At 39.4% G+C, this 16363-nt stretch overlaps 1 long non-coding RNA gene across 1 annotated transcript; it reads right to left on the bottom strand.

The window, feature by feature from the left end:
• Positions 1–7662: 7662 nt before the first annotated feature.
• On the bottom strand, positions 7663–12586 carry LOC144589653 (uncharacterized). Its single transcript, XR_013545901.1, has 2 exons — positions 12449–12586; positions 7663–8531 (listed from the first exon to the last, which is right to left on the bottom strand). It is a non-coding gene; the product is annotated as an uncharacterized LOC144589653 (long non-coding RNA).
• Between the last annotated feature and the right edge of the window lie 3777 nt (positions 12587–16363).

Genomic DNA, 16363 nt, shown 5'->3' with positions numbered 1-16363 from the left:
GGTCAAAGCCCTAAATGGCTTGGGCCCAAGCTACCTTAAGAACCACTTATTCCTTTATGAGCCTGCCTGGGTGTTCAGATAATCAGGGTTTGTCTTTCACAGGTGTGTTTGCTGGAGACATGGAAGAAGGCCTTCTCTGTCTGGACCTCCCTCTTACAGGCTCCCTCTTTGCTGTTCTTCTGGAAGCAGGCAAATAACTTTCTCTTCAGCTTTTCCTGAGTGAATGACTGCTGAGTGAGGGTTTTTTTAAACTTCAATCAATCAATCAATCAATCAATTTATGAGTGACATATCAAAGGGAGGAGGTGTCAGGATAGATGTTAATCCTCCAGTTTCCTTTTCAGGATGAAATGTATTTTAATATGTCATTTTCCCCCTGTCTCCAATAACTAGTAAAATGGGGTGCTGGCATACCTGCTTGAATAGTCTAAACAGGGAGTGCATTGATTCAGGATAGCAGTTTCTTTTTTGTTGTTCAAGTTCACTGATTGTTATAGGGGACTGCTTTACCAGAATTCATTAGCTCCATAATTAGCTATTAAATTATATCCAAAAACCACACAGGTCAACAGTTTTAGATGAAATCTTAGCTTTCTCCTCTCTTTTTAAAGACATCCCCAATGAACATTTTAAGCTATGTGTAATATAATGAGGTATATCATTTCCTTCTTGGGTACATGGGGATAGTGAAAAAGCAGCATATGTACTAGATCTATGTTGTGTGCATGCAGAATTTCTTATTCTCACTCATTTTTTGACCATCGCTATGCTTATACCTCTCTACTGAGTCTTCCCCTGCTCAAGCGAAATTTCCTGGCTTTCTGAAGAAAAGGTTTTCACCTCTAATGCCCACCCGCCATTTTTTGCCAATTGTTCTGTACAGACAACTGCCAGGTTTTGCACAGCTTAATGCTCTCTCTGGGGACTCTGGCAGGAAATATGCCATTCTATGTAGTAATTGTAATAATCTAGCTCAGCTTGTCATTTCTTCTGTCCTTTCCAGGTGATTCTTGTGCAGGGACGTGGTGGCGCTGTGGGCTAAACCGCAGAAGCCTGTGCTGCAGGGTCAGAAGATCCGGCAGTCATAAGATCGAATCCACGCAACGGAATGAGCACCCATCGCTTGTCCCAGCTCCCGCCAACCTAGCGGTTCGAAAGCATGCAAATGCGAGTAGATAAATAGGGACCACCTTGGTGGGAAGGTAAACAGCGTTCCGTGTCTAAATCACACTGGCCATGTGACCACGGAAAGATTGTCTTCGGACAAACGCTGGCTCTATGGCTTGAAGAGCGGGATGAGCGCCGCCCCCTAGAGTCGGACACAACTGGACAGAAATTGTCAAGGGGAACCTTTACCTTTACCTAGCTCAGCTTGTCATTTCTTCTGTCCTTTCCAGGTGATTCTTGTGCAGGAAAACTGTCATTCTGGGCAGAATTGGTAATTCTGCACAGCTTGGCATTTCTTTCAGCAAAAAACCACTGTAACTTTCAAGAAAACTTTAGTTTTAAGTGTGTGTGGATCCAAACTTGCAGGTATTCTCCATGATATATCCATGTTAATGTTGTAGCACCACAAGTCTTCTGATTTTAATTGCTAACTTCTGTGGGGCATCAGCTGAATGTCAGTTTTCAACAAAACAGACATGTAAACATATATCTGAAACTAATGCTTTTTTTAATCTCCAGCTCAAGGAAATTACTAAGATACCAGACTGTAGAGCTGTCTCAAGAGTAAAGAAATTGTATTCTGCACATTACATGCAGCAGAGGGGGGAAGAGGCTCCAGATGTTTATCTGCCAGGTTTCACCAGAGTTGATGAGAAACAGTTCAGAGATCCAACATCAGCAAAGAGGAACCTGCAAACTAGAGTGTGCAGACACAGTCTGCTGGCCTAAAACTCAAGTATCAAAGACAGACTTAATGACAGAAGCAAGTTTACCTTTCTCCTAGGTTCTATGAGGCAAACTTGAAAATGAATATTACGAAGTAATTACAAAAGCTATATGTCTAACTCCAGTGCCAAGCAGTGAATAAGCAAAGGGAGTAAAGGGAAGCAGAACAGCCTAAGTTAAAAAAGATCAAGTTCTAGAAGAAATGAGTAGTTGAATGAATGAATGAATGAATGAATGAATGAATTTATTACGGTCTGGTGAGCAGCTCATAAAACATATTATATGGCTAAAATATACAAAGTGCAATTTAAAAAGTGAAAGGTAAAGGTAAAGGTTTCCCTTGACAATTTGTCCAGTTGTGTCTGACTCTAGGCGACGGTGCTCATCTCTGTTTCCAAACCATAGAGCTAGCGTTTGTCCAAAGACAATCTTCCATGGTCACGTGGCCAGCGTGACTAGACACGGAATGCCATTACCTTCCCACCGTGGTGGTGCCTATTTGTCTACTCGCATTTTACATTTTGCATGCTTTCGAACCGCTAGGTTGGCGGGAGCTGGGATAAACAACAGGGGCTCACGTGGATTCAATATTACGACCGCAGGTGTTTTGACCTTGTAGCACAGAGGCTTCTGCGGTTTAACCCACAGCGACACCACTTGTACAACAGATAATTAATTGTGTACTAGTTATAATATACGGGGAGAATCAGTTGCAGCAATTTTTATAGCTATCCTTTGTACCATTGGATTGTCTAGGACAAACTGGTTTAGACAGGCACTTTAGTCCTTCCTACATATTTGTAAACATTTCGTCCCTTCGATTGGGACCACAAAATTTCTCTACGCTCAACAATAAACCACGCTCATGCTAAAATCAGTCAACCTGTGACCTCAGGAGACTATAAGGGAACACTGTGCCATTGCTGCTGCACAAAATTTTACTGCAGAGCATGTAATAGTGGAGTATTGATTGGAAAGAAGTAGCTTGATGTAAAGTTCATCAGGTCTGCCTGGATATCTGAGAATAATTGGGCTCAAGACATTGGTGTGTAGATATCTGTTAAAAAGACAGTACAGTAAAACATGACCTACAGTTTCCACTTGGCCATCGTTACATGGACACAGGCAATCCGAGATAGGTATATGTTGAAATCTTCCCTCCATCACCTTAGAGGGTAGAATGTTAAGTCTCGTTAATGTGAAAGCTGTTCTGGGCTTTGTTGTCATTGTGCTCATCAAATATGAAGATATTGTAACAGCATTATTAATAACAACACTGTATTTGCTGGACTTGTTTGAGTGCTGTTTTAGCACCGACATGACCCATCGCCAAGTAGTTAGTAAATGCTTAGTCTAGAGCACATTTCTAGACTAAGCATTTACTAATTCTACATACTCTAGACTAAGCATTTACTAACAAGTAGTTAGTAAATGCTTAGTCTAGAGCACATTTCCCCTTCATAGATTGCTGCCTTGTCATGGCGAAGGAGCTTGAGTAATTCAGAGAAGCTATGGGCTATGTCGTGCAGGGACACCCAAGATGGACAGGTCATAGTGGAGAGTTCCGACTAAACACAATCCACCTGGAGTAGGAATTGGCAAGCCACTCCAGTATCTTTGCCAAGAAAACCCCATGAACAGAAACAAAAGGCTAAACGATATGACACTGGAAGTTGAGCCCCTCAGGTCGGAAGACTTCCAACATGCTACTGAGGAAGAGTGGAGGACAAGTACAAGTAGCTCCAGAAATAATGAAGTGGTTGGATGAAAGCTGAAAGGACGCTCAGCTGCGGACATGCCTGGAAGTGAAAGGAAAGTCTGATGCTGCAAAGAAAAAATACTGCATAGGAACCTGGAATGCTGGATGTGGTCAAGCAGAAGATAGCAAGAATAAACATGGACATCCTGGGCATCAGTGAACTAAAATGGACAGGAATGGCAAGATTCAATTCAGATGATTATCATATCTAATATTGTGGGCAAGAATCCCATAGATGAAATGCAGTAGCCCTCATAGTCAACAAAAGAGTGGGAAAAGCTGTACTGGGATACAATCTCAAAAATGATAGAATGATTTCAATACAAATCCAAGGCAGATATTTCAACATCACAGTAATCCATGTTTTCTGCACCAACCACTGATGCTGAAGAGGATGAAATTGACTATTCTGTAAAGACTTACAACACCTACTAAAATTGACACCAAAGAAAGATGGGTTATGGAGAAAGCCATAGAGTTCCAAAAAAAAAATCTACTTCTGCTTCATTGACTACGCAAAAGCCTTTGACTGTGTGGACCACAGCAAACTATGGCAAGTCCTTATAGAAATGGGAGTGCCTGACCACCTTACCTGTCTCCTAAGAAATCTATATGTGGGACAGGAAGCAACAGTTAGAACTGGATATGGAACAACTGATTGGTTCAAAATTGGGAAAGGAGTATGACAAGGCTGTATATTGTCTTCCTGCTTATTTAACTTATATGCAGAATACATCATGCGAAAGGCAATCTTAATTCCCAAGCCAGAATTAAGATTGCCGGAAGAAATATCAACAACCTCCAATATGCAGATGATACCACTGTGATGGCAGAAAGTGAGGAGGAATTAAAGAACCCTTAATGAGAGTGAAAGAGGAGAGTACAAAAAATTTGAAGCTCAACATCAAAAAAATTAAGATCATGGCCACTGGTCCCATCACCTCCTGGGAAACAGAAGGGGAAGATATGGAGGCAGTGACAGATTTTACTTTCTTGGACTCCATGATCACTGCAGATGGTGACAGCAGCCACGAAATTAAAAGACACCTGTTTCTTGGGAGGAAAGTGATGAGAAACCTAAACAGCATCTTAAAATATCACCTTGCCGACAAAGGTCTGCATTTTCAAAGCTATGGTTTTTCCAGTAGCGATGTATGGAAGTGAGAGCTGGTCCATAAAGAAGGCTGACCATGGAAGAATTGATGCTTTTGAATTGTGGTGCTGGAGGGGACTCTTGAGAGTCCCCTGGACTGTAAAGAGAACAAACCTATCCATTTTGAAGGAAATCAAACCTGAGTGCTCACTGGAAGGACAGATCCTGAAGCCGAGGCTCCAATACTTTGGCCATCTCATGAGAAGAGAAGACTCCCTGGAAAAGACCCTGATGCTTGGAAAGTGTGAAGGCAAGGGGAGAAGGGGACTACAGAGGACAAGATGGTTGGATAGTATTAGCGAATCTACCAACATGACTTTGACCCAACTCCGGAAGGCAGTGGAAGACAGGAGCGCCTGGCGTGCTGTGGTCCATAGGGTCAGAAAGAGTCGGACATGACTTAATGACTAAACAAGGAGCACAATTCGTAAAAAAACTTAAAAGTTTTATTATGTGGTCATAGACCCGATTATACAAAGATAAATACATATAATAAATGCATAGTATAGTATAGTATAAAATCTTGCTATAGTGTTTTGTGAATTCTCATAGCTGAAAATAAAAACTTAGCTACTAACTCTGTTATTATTTTAGTCTCTCTGGACAACAGAAACTTCAGATAACCTGTGGGAAGTAGACCAGTACATTTACTCATGATTGAACTAAGATATTGAATACATTTGTTCCTATATAAGCTACATTCTACAATGATGTGTGCCAAGGTCTCAATAATTTATTTCCACATTAGGAGAATCTTCTCCCTAAAATTCATGTGGGCCAGGCTAGAGGTCAAGCCAGAGGCCTACAGTCTATAGATCCAGATGGAGCTACATTGTCTCCCTTCGACACCTGATCTAGTGCTGAATCAGCTCTTGGGGAACAGAATACTGCTCCTCGATAATGCTGTTCAGCCATTAACATGCTGGAGTCTGGCTGGGAGGAATCACATTTTTTTACCCCATGCATTCCAATATAAGAGCAACAGGATGTCAGATGAATGCTAGCTTCCTTGGTTAATCTTTCATTACATCTAAACTTGCAGTGGAAACTTCAAAAATCCCTCCTATGTCACTTATTTCACATTTTCATGTCCTATTTGTCTGAATCCACTTTGAAAGATGAAATCCAGGATGATCACAACTCTAAGATTGCAACTCCAAGAATTGTCTAGCTTCTATGACCATTGGCTATGCTGGCCAAGGAGATCTGGGAAGAGATTTGCATTCCAAAAAAGTAACATTTCCAAACCCTACAAAACTGAAGTTTCAGCACACATACAGGATATTCAGGGAATATTATCTGCCCCATTCTTGGCAATGTTTGAAAATCTTTTGTTGCTACAGTGGATCATTCATAGCACTGGCACACAATGCAAGATGAATGATTCTCCAGAAACAGCTGGGTCCCTCTGAGAAGCTGTGACAACCTTTACGAAGAGTATCAAAGAAGTCTAGAAAGAGAGCAGAGACTGACAGAATATTCTGAACTTCATATGAGTAACTTTAAATGTATGTTCTTAAAGAATTGTCAAAACTATTTTCTACAGTATAGTGACAACCAGAAAAAGCAAAAACTTTATTCTTGTATTCAGAGTTTCAGACTGTGGGAGTTGTAATCTTATTACAAGTAAAAATTGGGTGGGCACATATGTTCTTGGAAGATCATACAAAAACCAAATGTATCTAAAACCAAGGCTTTTATTTTGATTGTTTGTTTTGGACCCAAGCCTGCTCCCCTCCCACTGCTAAAAATGTCATTGATTGCCTGGTTTGTTGAAGTTCTTTTAAACACTTTGAAAGTTCACTGTAACCTTTCAAACTTACAGTATATTCTTGGCAGCCAAATTTTAATTTTCCTGCTAGTAAAAACATATATATACACACAGATATATAGATAAGACTGTGTTTTTCTGTGTATGAGATTCCCCTCCCACTTTTTTAACCCAACATTTCTTTGCAAGAAAGTGGAGGGGGAAGGCAGGGATCAAAGCACTTTGATTCCTGCTTTCCCCCTGCACTTTCTTGGGAAGAAAGTGCCTTCCCTCTCCACTTTCTTTGCAAAAAGCTGCTTTCATGCTCCACTTTCTTTGCAAAAAGTGGAGAGGGAAAGCAGAAATCAAAGCGCTTTGATCCCTCTCCCCCTCCTTACTACCATGTATAAAACGACCCTCAATTTTCCCCTCTAATTATTTTAGGAAAAACTGTCATTTTATACATGGAAAAGTACAGTATGTACTGCAGTCTACAAATTCCAGCTGGGCCAGGTTTTTTTTTTTTTTCAGTTTTTTTTCCAGCTGGGCCTCGTACTTATGGAATTCATCTGGAAAGTTCAGGCTTCTTTGTAAGTGCCTGGGAAAGGATGTCTGGGAAAGATTGCGGTTAGTATCTGCCCAGTAATGAGAAGAGGGTAATACCTGCAGCTTATTTCTTGTGAGAGCAGCCTTCAAGGCCAAGTGGGCTTGTTCTTTGGTACTGCACTAGTTGGAAGATGATTTCAGCTTTGAAGGGAGGAGCAGAAAGTGCTCTTGGATTCATGAACATTTGAGGATTGAAGACCATCCGGAAGGGTCTAGAATGAGATGTTCAATATATAAAAAGGAGGTCAGCCGTTACTTTAGATGTATTCACGAAGGCTTTCACGGCCAGGATCTAATGGTTGTTGTGGGTTTTTCGGGCACTTTGGCCGTGTTCTGAAGGTTGTTCTTCCTAAGGTTTCACCAGTCTCTGTGGCTGGCATCTTCAGAGGACAAGAGTAGCACTCTGTGCTCTGGTGCAGTTTGTTTGGGAGTTGAGTATTTATAGCTGTTGGATCAGCTTTTGTCCTTTTCTGGAGATGAGTGATAATGGTGATCAGTGTGTTTTTGTTGTGGATGTATTGTTGTGATAAGGAGGAGAGATTATCTGTCACTGTGATTGATGGGTGTCATTAGCTGGTCTTTTGTGTGTAGTGATCACCAGTCCTTGTGGCTGGGTAGAGTTCATTGACCTTTTGCACACTGTATTTTTCAGTGCTGGGAGCCAAGCTTTGTTGAATTTTAAACCTTCTTCTTTCTTGTTGAAGCTCTGCTGGTTTTTGTGGATTTCAATGGCTTCCCTGTGCAGTATGACGTAATGATTGCTGGTGTTGTCCTGTATTTCAGTATTTTGAAATAGAATTTCATGTCCAGCTTGTTTTAGGGCATGTTCAGCTACTGCAAATTTTCCCAGTTATTTTAGTCTGCAGTGCCTCTCATGTTCTTTGATTCTCATGTGGATGCTTCATTTTGTGGTTCCAATATATACCTGGTCACAACTGCAAGGTATCCAGTATACTTCCGCAGTGGTGAGGGGTCCCTTCTGTCCTTTGCTGACCGTAACATTTGTTGTGTTTTTGTGGTGGACTTGAATACAGTTTGTAGGTTGTGTTTTTTCCCCAAAGTTTCCCCATGCGGTCCGTGATCCCTTTGATATATGGCATAAATACTTTATTTGTGAGTGGTTGTTTTTCTTCTTCAGTTTGGTGTTGTTTTCTTGTTTTTATGGCTCTTGTGATTTCATTTTTGGAGTAGCAATTTGCCTGTAGGGCCCAATTCAGTTGGTTGAGTTTGGTGCTGAGAAACTGAGCTTCACAGTTCCGATTTGCACAGTCTACCAGTGTTTTGATTATGCCTTGGAGTTTTTGTGTAGGGTGGTTTTCTGTAAACCTTGTGTCCCAATAGGAGGTCAGGTTTGCGTACGACCATGACATCTAAGAAAGGGACAAACACAAAAAAATTATTTATTTATATTATTTTATTATTAGTTTTATATGTTATATACTTTTTGTATTTATCTACTGATCATTGCCTAGTATTGCTATTCTTATTAATTAGAAATATTATTATTCTATTAAAATTATTAATATTCAATTATTATCAATTTATTATTCTGCTAGGCTAAAAGAAATTAATACCAATATTACTACTATAAATAAAATGCATACTCTATAGAAAACCTCAAATTTATTTATATATTTATTTATTTTATTTAAATTTTCTCTCTCTCTCTCTCTATATATATATATATGTGTGTGTGTGTGTGTGTGTGTGTGTGTGTGTGTGTATGTATATGTATATGTATATGTATACACACATATATGTATTATTATTATTATTATTATTATTATTATTATTATTATTATTATTATTATTATTATTATTATTATTATTATTATTATTATTATTATTATTATTATTATTATTATTATTCCAATAAACCTATTCCAAATAAAACACTCTTTCAGTGCACCCACCTGCAATTATGGATCTACTAATTTAATGAATATATATTGTACCAAAGACTATGTTCTAAACTGTAACTACTAAATTAATTTCCAGCCTAATTAAATTGGATCAGACTAACACCAATGGATTTATTAACTACAATGAGGAGAGCAATTATAAATTCTGAAAAATTGCACCAAAAACCAATCAAGATGGGAGGTGGGGGCAGGAAGCACACCCACTCGAGTGTCCGAACTAGGCCCCCATGCCCCTTCCTGAGTTAATCACCCCACACAACCAAATATGGATTTGTGTCTCTCTTCTTTCTTCTCTCTCTCTCTTTAAATAACCAGACTAAAATCACACACTCCCTGATTGTTGTGCGGTGTCCGTGCCAGCTGCGGGCAGCTCGGCCCGGTGACTGCGCCTTCCCCATGCTGCTCTTTTCCTCCCCTTTCCCTTAAAACCTTCTAAAGAAAACCAAAATAAGTTTAAAATATCCTGTAGGCACCTGTCCCAAAGTGGGATCGGGTAAAAGAATTCAAACCATGTGTGGGGGGGTACTGATGCAGCTCCCCATTCTCCAAGCGAGGTTCCAAGCTGAACACCAGTGACGCAGTTTGTAAAGCCAACAAACTGCAAGCTCCATTATCCTCTGAAGCCAAAAGCTAAGAGGATGAGCAGAGGGAGGAGTCTCCCTTAAATAGTGAGTTCCTCCCCACTCCTCCCAGGCTGCTAACGTGAGACCAGAGAGTCTCGTTCTCGCGATCCTCTCCGGTCCCTATCCTCCAGGCCTTCACGAGGTTCTCGCTATTCTTTCTTCTTCGCTGCCACCAGATATTAATGCTTTAATATCAAATGAGTACTGAAACACATGTGCTGTCAAAACCTAAGTCTTTTATTTAATCAGGGAAGTTAATGATCAATAAATATTCTTGGGGTAAATTACAGGCTGCAAATCACTTATATTTGAATCAGTTAGGATATTACTTCAAAACTCTTTTAACCCTCTGCTTCAGTTTACACTCTTACAGTTCTCTAACTCACTTTTAACTCACTTTTAAGCCACACACTGTCTCTCTCTCCCTCAGACTCCATCCACCAACCTTTTTATCCTGGTCCCTCCCCCTGGCTCCGCCTTCCGTTCACTCATTGGCTCCTGCATCACTGTTCAGCAGTGACGGGCAGGTGAGGTCACGGCTGTTCGCTACACTCGTGTTATCCAGGGAGGACAATAATGGTGGCCTGACAAGTGAAGGAGCTGGTCAGCGGACCGGACATACAGGCTGGCTCTTCTGTCATGCACAGTGGGTAACTGCACTTGTAATGTCTGCCTCTACAGACAAATACCTAACTCACTGAAGAATCCAACAACCACAGAATGTATACCCTAGTATTGCCTAATATCCTGTTGCCTAAATGTGGAACAGCTGGCTGGATAGCTCAGTGGTTTAGATATCTGGCTGCAAAGAAAGAAATTGGGAGTTTGATTCCCCACTGTGCCTCCCAGGAGAAAGCACAGTCTGTATCGCCATAAGCAAGCTACAAAGTCCCAAGGCACACCTGAAGATGGGCATAGTAAACAATTTCTTTGTATTCTATACCTAGAAAACCCTGGAAAAGGTTCCCATAAGTAAAAATTGACTTGATGGCACACAATTATTATTATTAAATGTGGAGCAGAAGTGAATCAGGTGTCCACTTTGACAAGCTCCCCATTGGGTGATCAGTTGCATGACTGATCTTGCAAATAATGTGAGAACAAAAGTATGGCAAGTAGCCTGCTACAGCAGGAGGAATGTCTGTGTGATTTCTTTTCACCTCCAGATTTAGGCAACAGGATACTAGCCATTCTATTTGAATTTCTGTCTTGATATTTCAGCACTGTGCATTATGTCTTGTTTGGATTGAGTGTGTTTACAAGATGAAATTTGTACAATTGTGTGGATACCAAGGATGGGGGGGGGCATGTATTCCTTCCACATTCTTGGTTCTTGTATCCATAAAGATTATGTCATCCATCCATCCATCCATTCATCCATCTCTCTCTCTTTCCCTGTCCTAATTTATGTCCTGCAAAGTAATACGAAGTAATGTCTAAGATGGCATATCATCATCATAAAACATAATACAGATACTTTTAAAACCAGTGCATTAGAATCCAATGAAAGTAGCTATAAGCATAAAAACCATTAAAATTGGTTACATCTGCAAACATTTAAAGTCATCACAATAATGGTTGTTGTGGGTTTTTCAGGCTCTTTGGCCGTGTTCTGAAGGTTGTTCTTCCTAATGTTTCGCCAGTCTCTGTGGCCAGCATCTTCAGAGGACAGCACTCTGTGCTCTCAATAAGTTAAACAATATGGTCCCATTAAAAAAGATATGACTTTGCGTCATCCCTGAAAGCAGAAAGAGTCGAAACTGGTAATAATTCTGAGGGTAGTGCAGGCCACAGTGTAGGTATCGGAGTTTGAAGGAAGAAAGTTCTTTCTCATGCACTCATCAAGCAGCTGATGCAGCTCTTGGTACTCCTGAAGATACTAATTGATAAAAACGTGCTGAACAGACAATCCAATTTTTGTAAATGAACTTAGATAACAGTATTTTCTTACACCTGGTTTATATAGGATAAAAATTTGTGAATTAGAAATAACTGAGTTTTTTGTTATGCTCTGAAATGAAAGGAAAATAAAAGCACATAATGAGACAGGGTGTGGTTTGGCTATACATCATTTCCTTTACCATCATGCAGTTGAAAAGATGGTTCATGTGTACAAATACCCATATGGTAACATATAATAATGCCACCATGTAGGCCTATTGATGTTCTGAATTAACTACAGCTTGGGAAACATTTTCCCCCTTAAGTATGCAAAGTGAAGAAATAGGATATTATGTGGAGTCTACAATTAATCTGATTTTGCCCCATTTGGGGCTTTCTGGAATGTATTTTAGCAGGTTGCTATAGTGACATGCTGTTGAAGATGCAAATTGAAATCTTCATCCATTAAAATTATGCCATGAAGTAAGTTTAAATGGATCCCATTTTATTTATGCTGCATAATGTGCTTTTAAGAAATGGAAGTTGCTGAAGAAACACAGACAAAATTGCCTCAAACTCTGTGTACAGGCTTTATATTAAAAATGAGACAGTAGCACATTTGACAGTGATAGCACAAGAAGTGAACTTCATAAATGAGGCTGAGTTCAAGGTTTTTTTTCCCTTTTGCATCCTTACTCTGAATTGATTATATTCTAATGCTGGCAGCCTCTCCAGCATCTCAACCAGAGGTTGTCTCCTGCTGTGGTATAAGATTCTTTAAATGATCATGGCAAAAATTTAGGTGCATTTAAAATATTCTTTAGATAGAACATATGTAACATTTTTTCTTTGTTAGCTGACCTGATCAGCTAAAGAGATGCACATCATCTGGCAACATTACATTTTGGACTACAACTTCCAGAATTCCCAGGCCTCTGAAAGAGAGAGAGAAAACAAACATGAGCACACAACTATGTGAAGAAGTCTGAAAGGTTATGTTTTATTAAAGATGCTGAAGAGGTCAAAAAGAGCAAAACAAAGTTTCAAAACAATTTTAGAAGTTTTAAAATGAAGATAAAAAATATTTTAGAGCAAATAACCAATTAAAAGCTTGAGGCTTTTAGCATTCTGGTATAGCTTCAGTATAGTCTCAGAGCACACACAAAGCACATTCCTTGCGGCAGGACAGCAAATGAGCATAGCATCTTACAAGAGGAAGCTAAGTAACTTTGATCCTATTTTTATATTTAAAGCTTCTACTTCTGAGCTCCTTCAGAGGATCTTCCAATCAGCCACAGAGTTACCATGAACATTCATGAAGAGAAGAGCAGTTTCTGCCCCTTCTTCTCACTCAGCTATAAACTATCTTCCCAATTAGCTCAGGACTTAAGAATGAGCTGGCCTTGAAAGCTGCTCTCATACTCAGTAAGCTGCAGGTGTTCCGCCCTTATTAGTGGTAGTCATTACCTCCTTTCCCTCAGCCAGTTCACTCCAAACCTGAATTTTCCAAAAGAGCACCAAAGTCCATGATTTGGAGAAAGGAAGAAACTACCAACCAGTTGTTCACAAACTATGTTTGTCCATTCTGCTCCTAGCAGGCACCAATTCACTTTTTCTAGACACCAAAAAATTATAAACAGAAAACTAAGGAAGAAATAGTTCTTGTGAAGATGGCTGAAAGCATACAAAAGCCATTAACTGGTTCTCCAACTCAGATGGAAAATGTGTTCAAAAGGGTAACTATATTAGCACTAGAAAAAGAAAGTACATTAGTGAGTTGTAAACATGATGTCATTAGGATCAAAAAATAGCATGATCTGAAGAAGGTCTATGTCCCCACAAACACATTTATAAGAGGGCTTTTCAGAAGGGGAGATGGAGGTACATTATCTCTCTCTCTCTCTCTCTCTGGCACATTGATTTCAGACACAACACAAATGGTGTGTGTATGTGTGTGTGAATTTGAAAGAGACTGCATGCCCGTCTGATTTAATGACCCATAAATTGAAATTCAGAGAAGACCTATTAGGTTTCAGGACGTTACTCATAGGCAAATGAGTATAGCATGTTTTCTGACTTTAGATTTAATGAGCACCATTGATTACAGAGTAGTATAATCGTTCCATGCAAAAGGGTGCTCATATGACAGGTATTATTGGGGTCTGTATTATAGAAAAGCAATTTTATCTTTATGAAAAAAGAAACATTTGCAATATAATGGTGGATAAAATTTGAATTCAGACAAGGTACTTACAATTTTGTACTGCAGTTATTTTGACATTGTGATACGAAGTGTAAGAGAGAAGATTCAGGAAAAAAAAAATCCTTTCCACTCCAATTCACCAGTCATGTTTTGTTCTTTATCTGTGAGGCAGTTTAGTTTCTTAGCTTAACCTTTTAGTCAAATCTTTGCTGATAAAAGGCTTGTGACATGAAATGAGCTGCTGCCTTCCTTTATAAGTCAATACTGGATTTCATATAGGCTATAAGATGTTGAAGCACTGATCTGACCCTCATTAATCTCCTTCCTGTCAATAAGAGGCAAGACATCTAAAACAGACATCTGAGCAGACCCTCAGGTGAAACAAACGTGAGTATATCTCATTTAACTCCATTTGCTATAAGGGCACAAAAATTTTCTATGCATTACATATATACAGCTAAGCCCCCTCTTGCTTTGCTTGCTCTGTAGAAACTCTTGAATTTGTGTGACTGATAAAGGATTCATCAACATTTTTATTTTGACAGAGTATTGATGCTGGCTTAAGAGATGGTTGTAGTGTAGATGTTGGGAGCACACTCTCTGTAAGGGCACAGCTGCCTCTACATTTGTTCCATTCTCTTTCTGCTTCAAGGCTTTACAACTAAAGCAAAAATGTACAGCAACTTGTTTTGCAAAAGGATCAATGCTGTTCAAGGATCCTTTAACACTGCATTTAGAGAAGGGATGGGTAAGAATTTCAGTTAAGTTCATTTTTCATAAGAATTTACCCAACTTTATAAATACAAAGAAAAGAAGTTGAGTTTCCAATAAACATGAATGTTTGTGTGTGGGGGGGGAGCAAACATTGTTAAGTTCAGCTCATAGGAAGAGATTTTTTAATGCCTAGTTTTGAACACATTGGTGTTAAAAATCCTATTGCTTAGTGTCATAAATCACTAGAGAAGGCCCATTGAGTCAATGGGGATTTGGTGAGTCAATTTCTCCATACGTTCCATTAATTCAAATAGGGCCGCCACAGGATATGCCCACATCATATGCTCAAAGAACCATTATCTCTGCTGTATTATCAACATTTCTCTCTAAATAAACAAAGTGGAGTCCAATATGTCAGAACCATTCATTTTTATGAACCAAGAGCAGCTTTAGATACAGATATTTTAGGCACTGAAGCTAGGGCAGATTTCCTTGGTTAATTTGAAATGGATAGTCCAATTCTTTTTTCTATTTCATTCTCATTTCATTAGTATAAAATTGAATGCTTTCTAATATCACAGTGTGTTTGCCAATTGTTTTGTGCATGCTAAAAGGATCGCATTACAGTCTATTTGAAAGACAATGCAGACCAAGCCCACTTTAAAGGAAAAGGATGGAGAACTTGCTTGTACTGTGAACAGCATTTGAATAGTAGACTGGAGCACATACCCATCACCTGACAGGAACTTTAGGTCAGATACAGACTCAAATCTGAAAAACCGAATCAACCTAGCAAAAATAGTGAGTGAAAAACTCAGTATTGAGTGAGTAAAAACAAGGAGACAAAGTGAGTGAAAAAGAAGGAGACAAAGGTCCCTCCCCACACAAACTTCTTGGGTGCAGCATTAATTTAAATTAATTAATTATTTGTAATGCTTTTAACTGCTTCTCCTCCCTGTGGTTGAGAAAAAGGAGCACTGTATTGCCCTTTGCTTCAGGGGCAATAGGGAAAAATCTTGGGCCAGCCCTGAACACTAGCCTGCATAGTGGAACATGAGTGAGATGACTTCCACTGTATGGTTTCCGTATTATTGCTTGTTTTGAAGTCTATGAAATAAATAAGGAGCATAAGGTGGCTACAGTCTCCAGATGGCCCACATTTCAGTGCTGTGGGAGTATTTATATCAGCCTGAAAGCAGCCTGGCTCTTTCTTCGGTTTGCATAATCATGTTTCTTTAAAAACTTATTTCCGTATGTCACTGGCTGGAAGCTAATTGATGTATCTTCGTTTTGACTGTTGTTATCAGAGACCAAATGTCTATGCTGTTGTTAAAACTCTCAGCAGTTCCTGTCTTCACCAATGGGAACAAAGGCCAAAAAAAGGAAGGCAGGAGGTACAAATTTACAAGAAAAATCAAATTAAATGTCTAATGAACACCAGTTTACCAATCTGAATCAAATTAATATTAAATATTAATTATGAATTTTTACTAGCAAAAGACAGAGAAACCTATACACATTTCACATTTATTAATTACAATTACATCCTAATTTCAGCCTGAAAGCAGCCTGTTTCCTTTGTTGAGATCAAGTGGTGTATAAACCACTTCTTCTCCCCATTTTATGCTCAGTCCAATCAGGCAGGTGAGTCAAAGAGAAACTGAACTCATTGGGCCAGTCATAAGAAATTTGCATTTCAGAGGGACACTGACCTTGGCTTAACTTTGTGCTAGCATGTTGGCTTTGAGTGTGGGCTGAGAAGAATTTGGATCTGCTGTAACTCACCTCCTTCCCTGTTCCTTCCCTCTTCTGCTCACTTTTGGCTCTTTTGCAAAGTAATTGTGCTGACAGATCCAGTT

The sequence above is a fragment of the Pogona vitticeps genome, chromosome 5, assembly GCF_051106095.1.
Source record: "Pogona vitticeps strain Pit_001003342236 chromosome 5, PviZW2.1, whole genome shotgun sequence".
Classification (NCBI taxonomy): Eukaryota; Metazoa; Chordata; class Lepidosauria; order Squamata; family Agamidae; genus Pogona; species Pogona vitticeps.
This window is presented reverse-complemented; position numbering and strand designations above follow the sequence as displayed.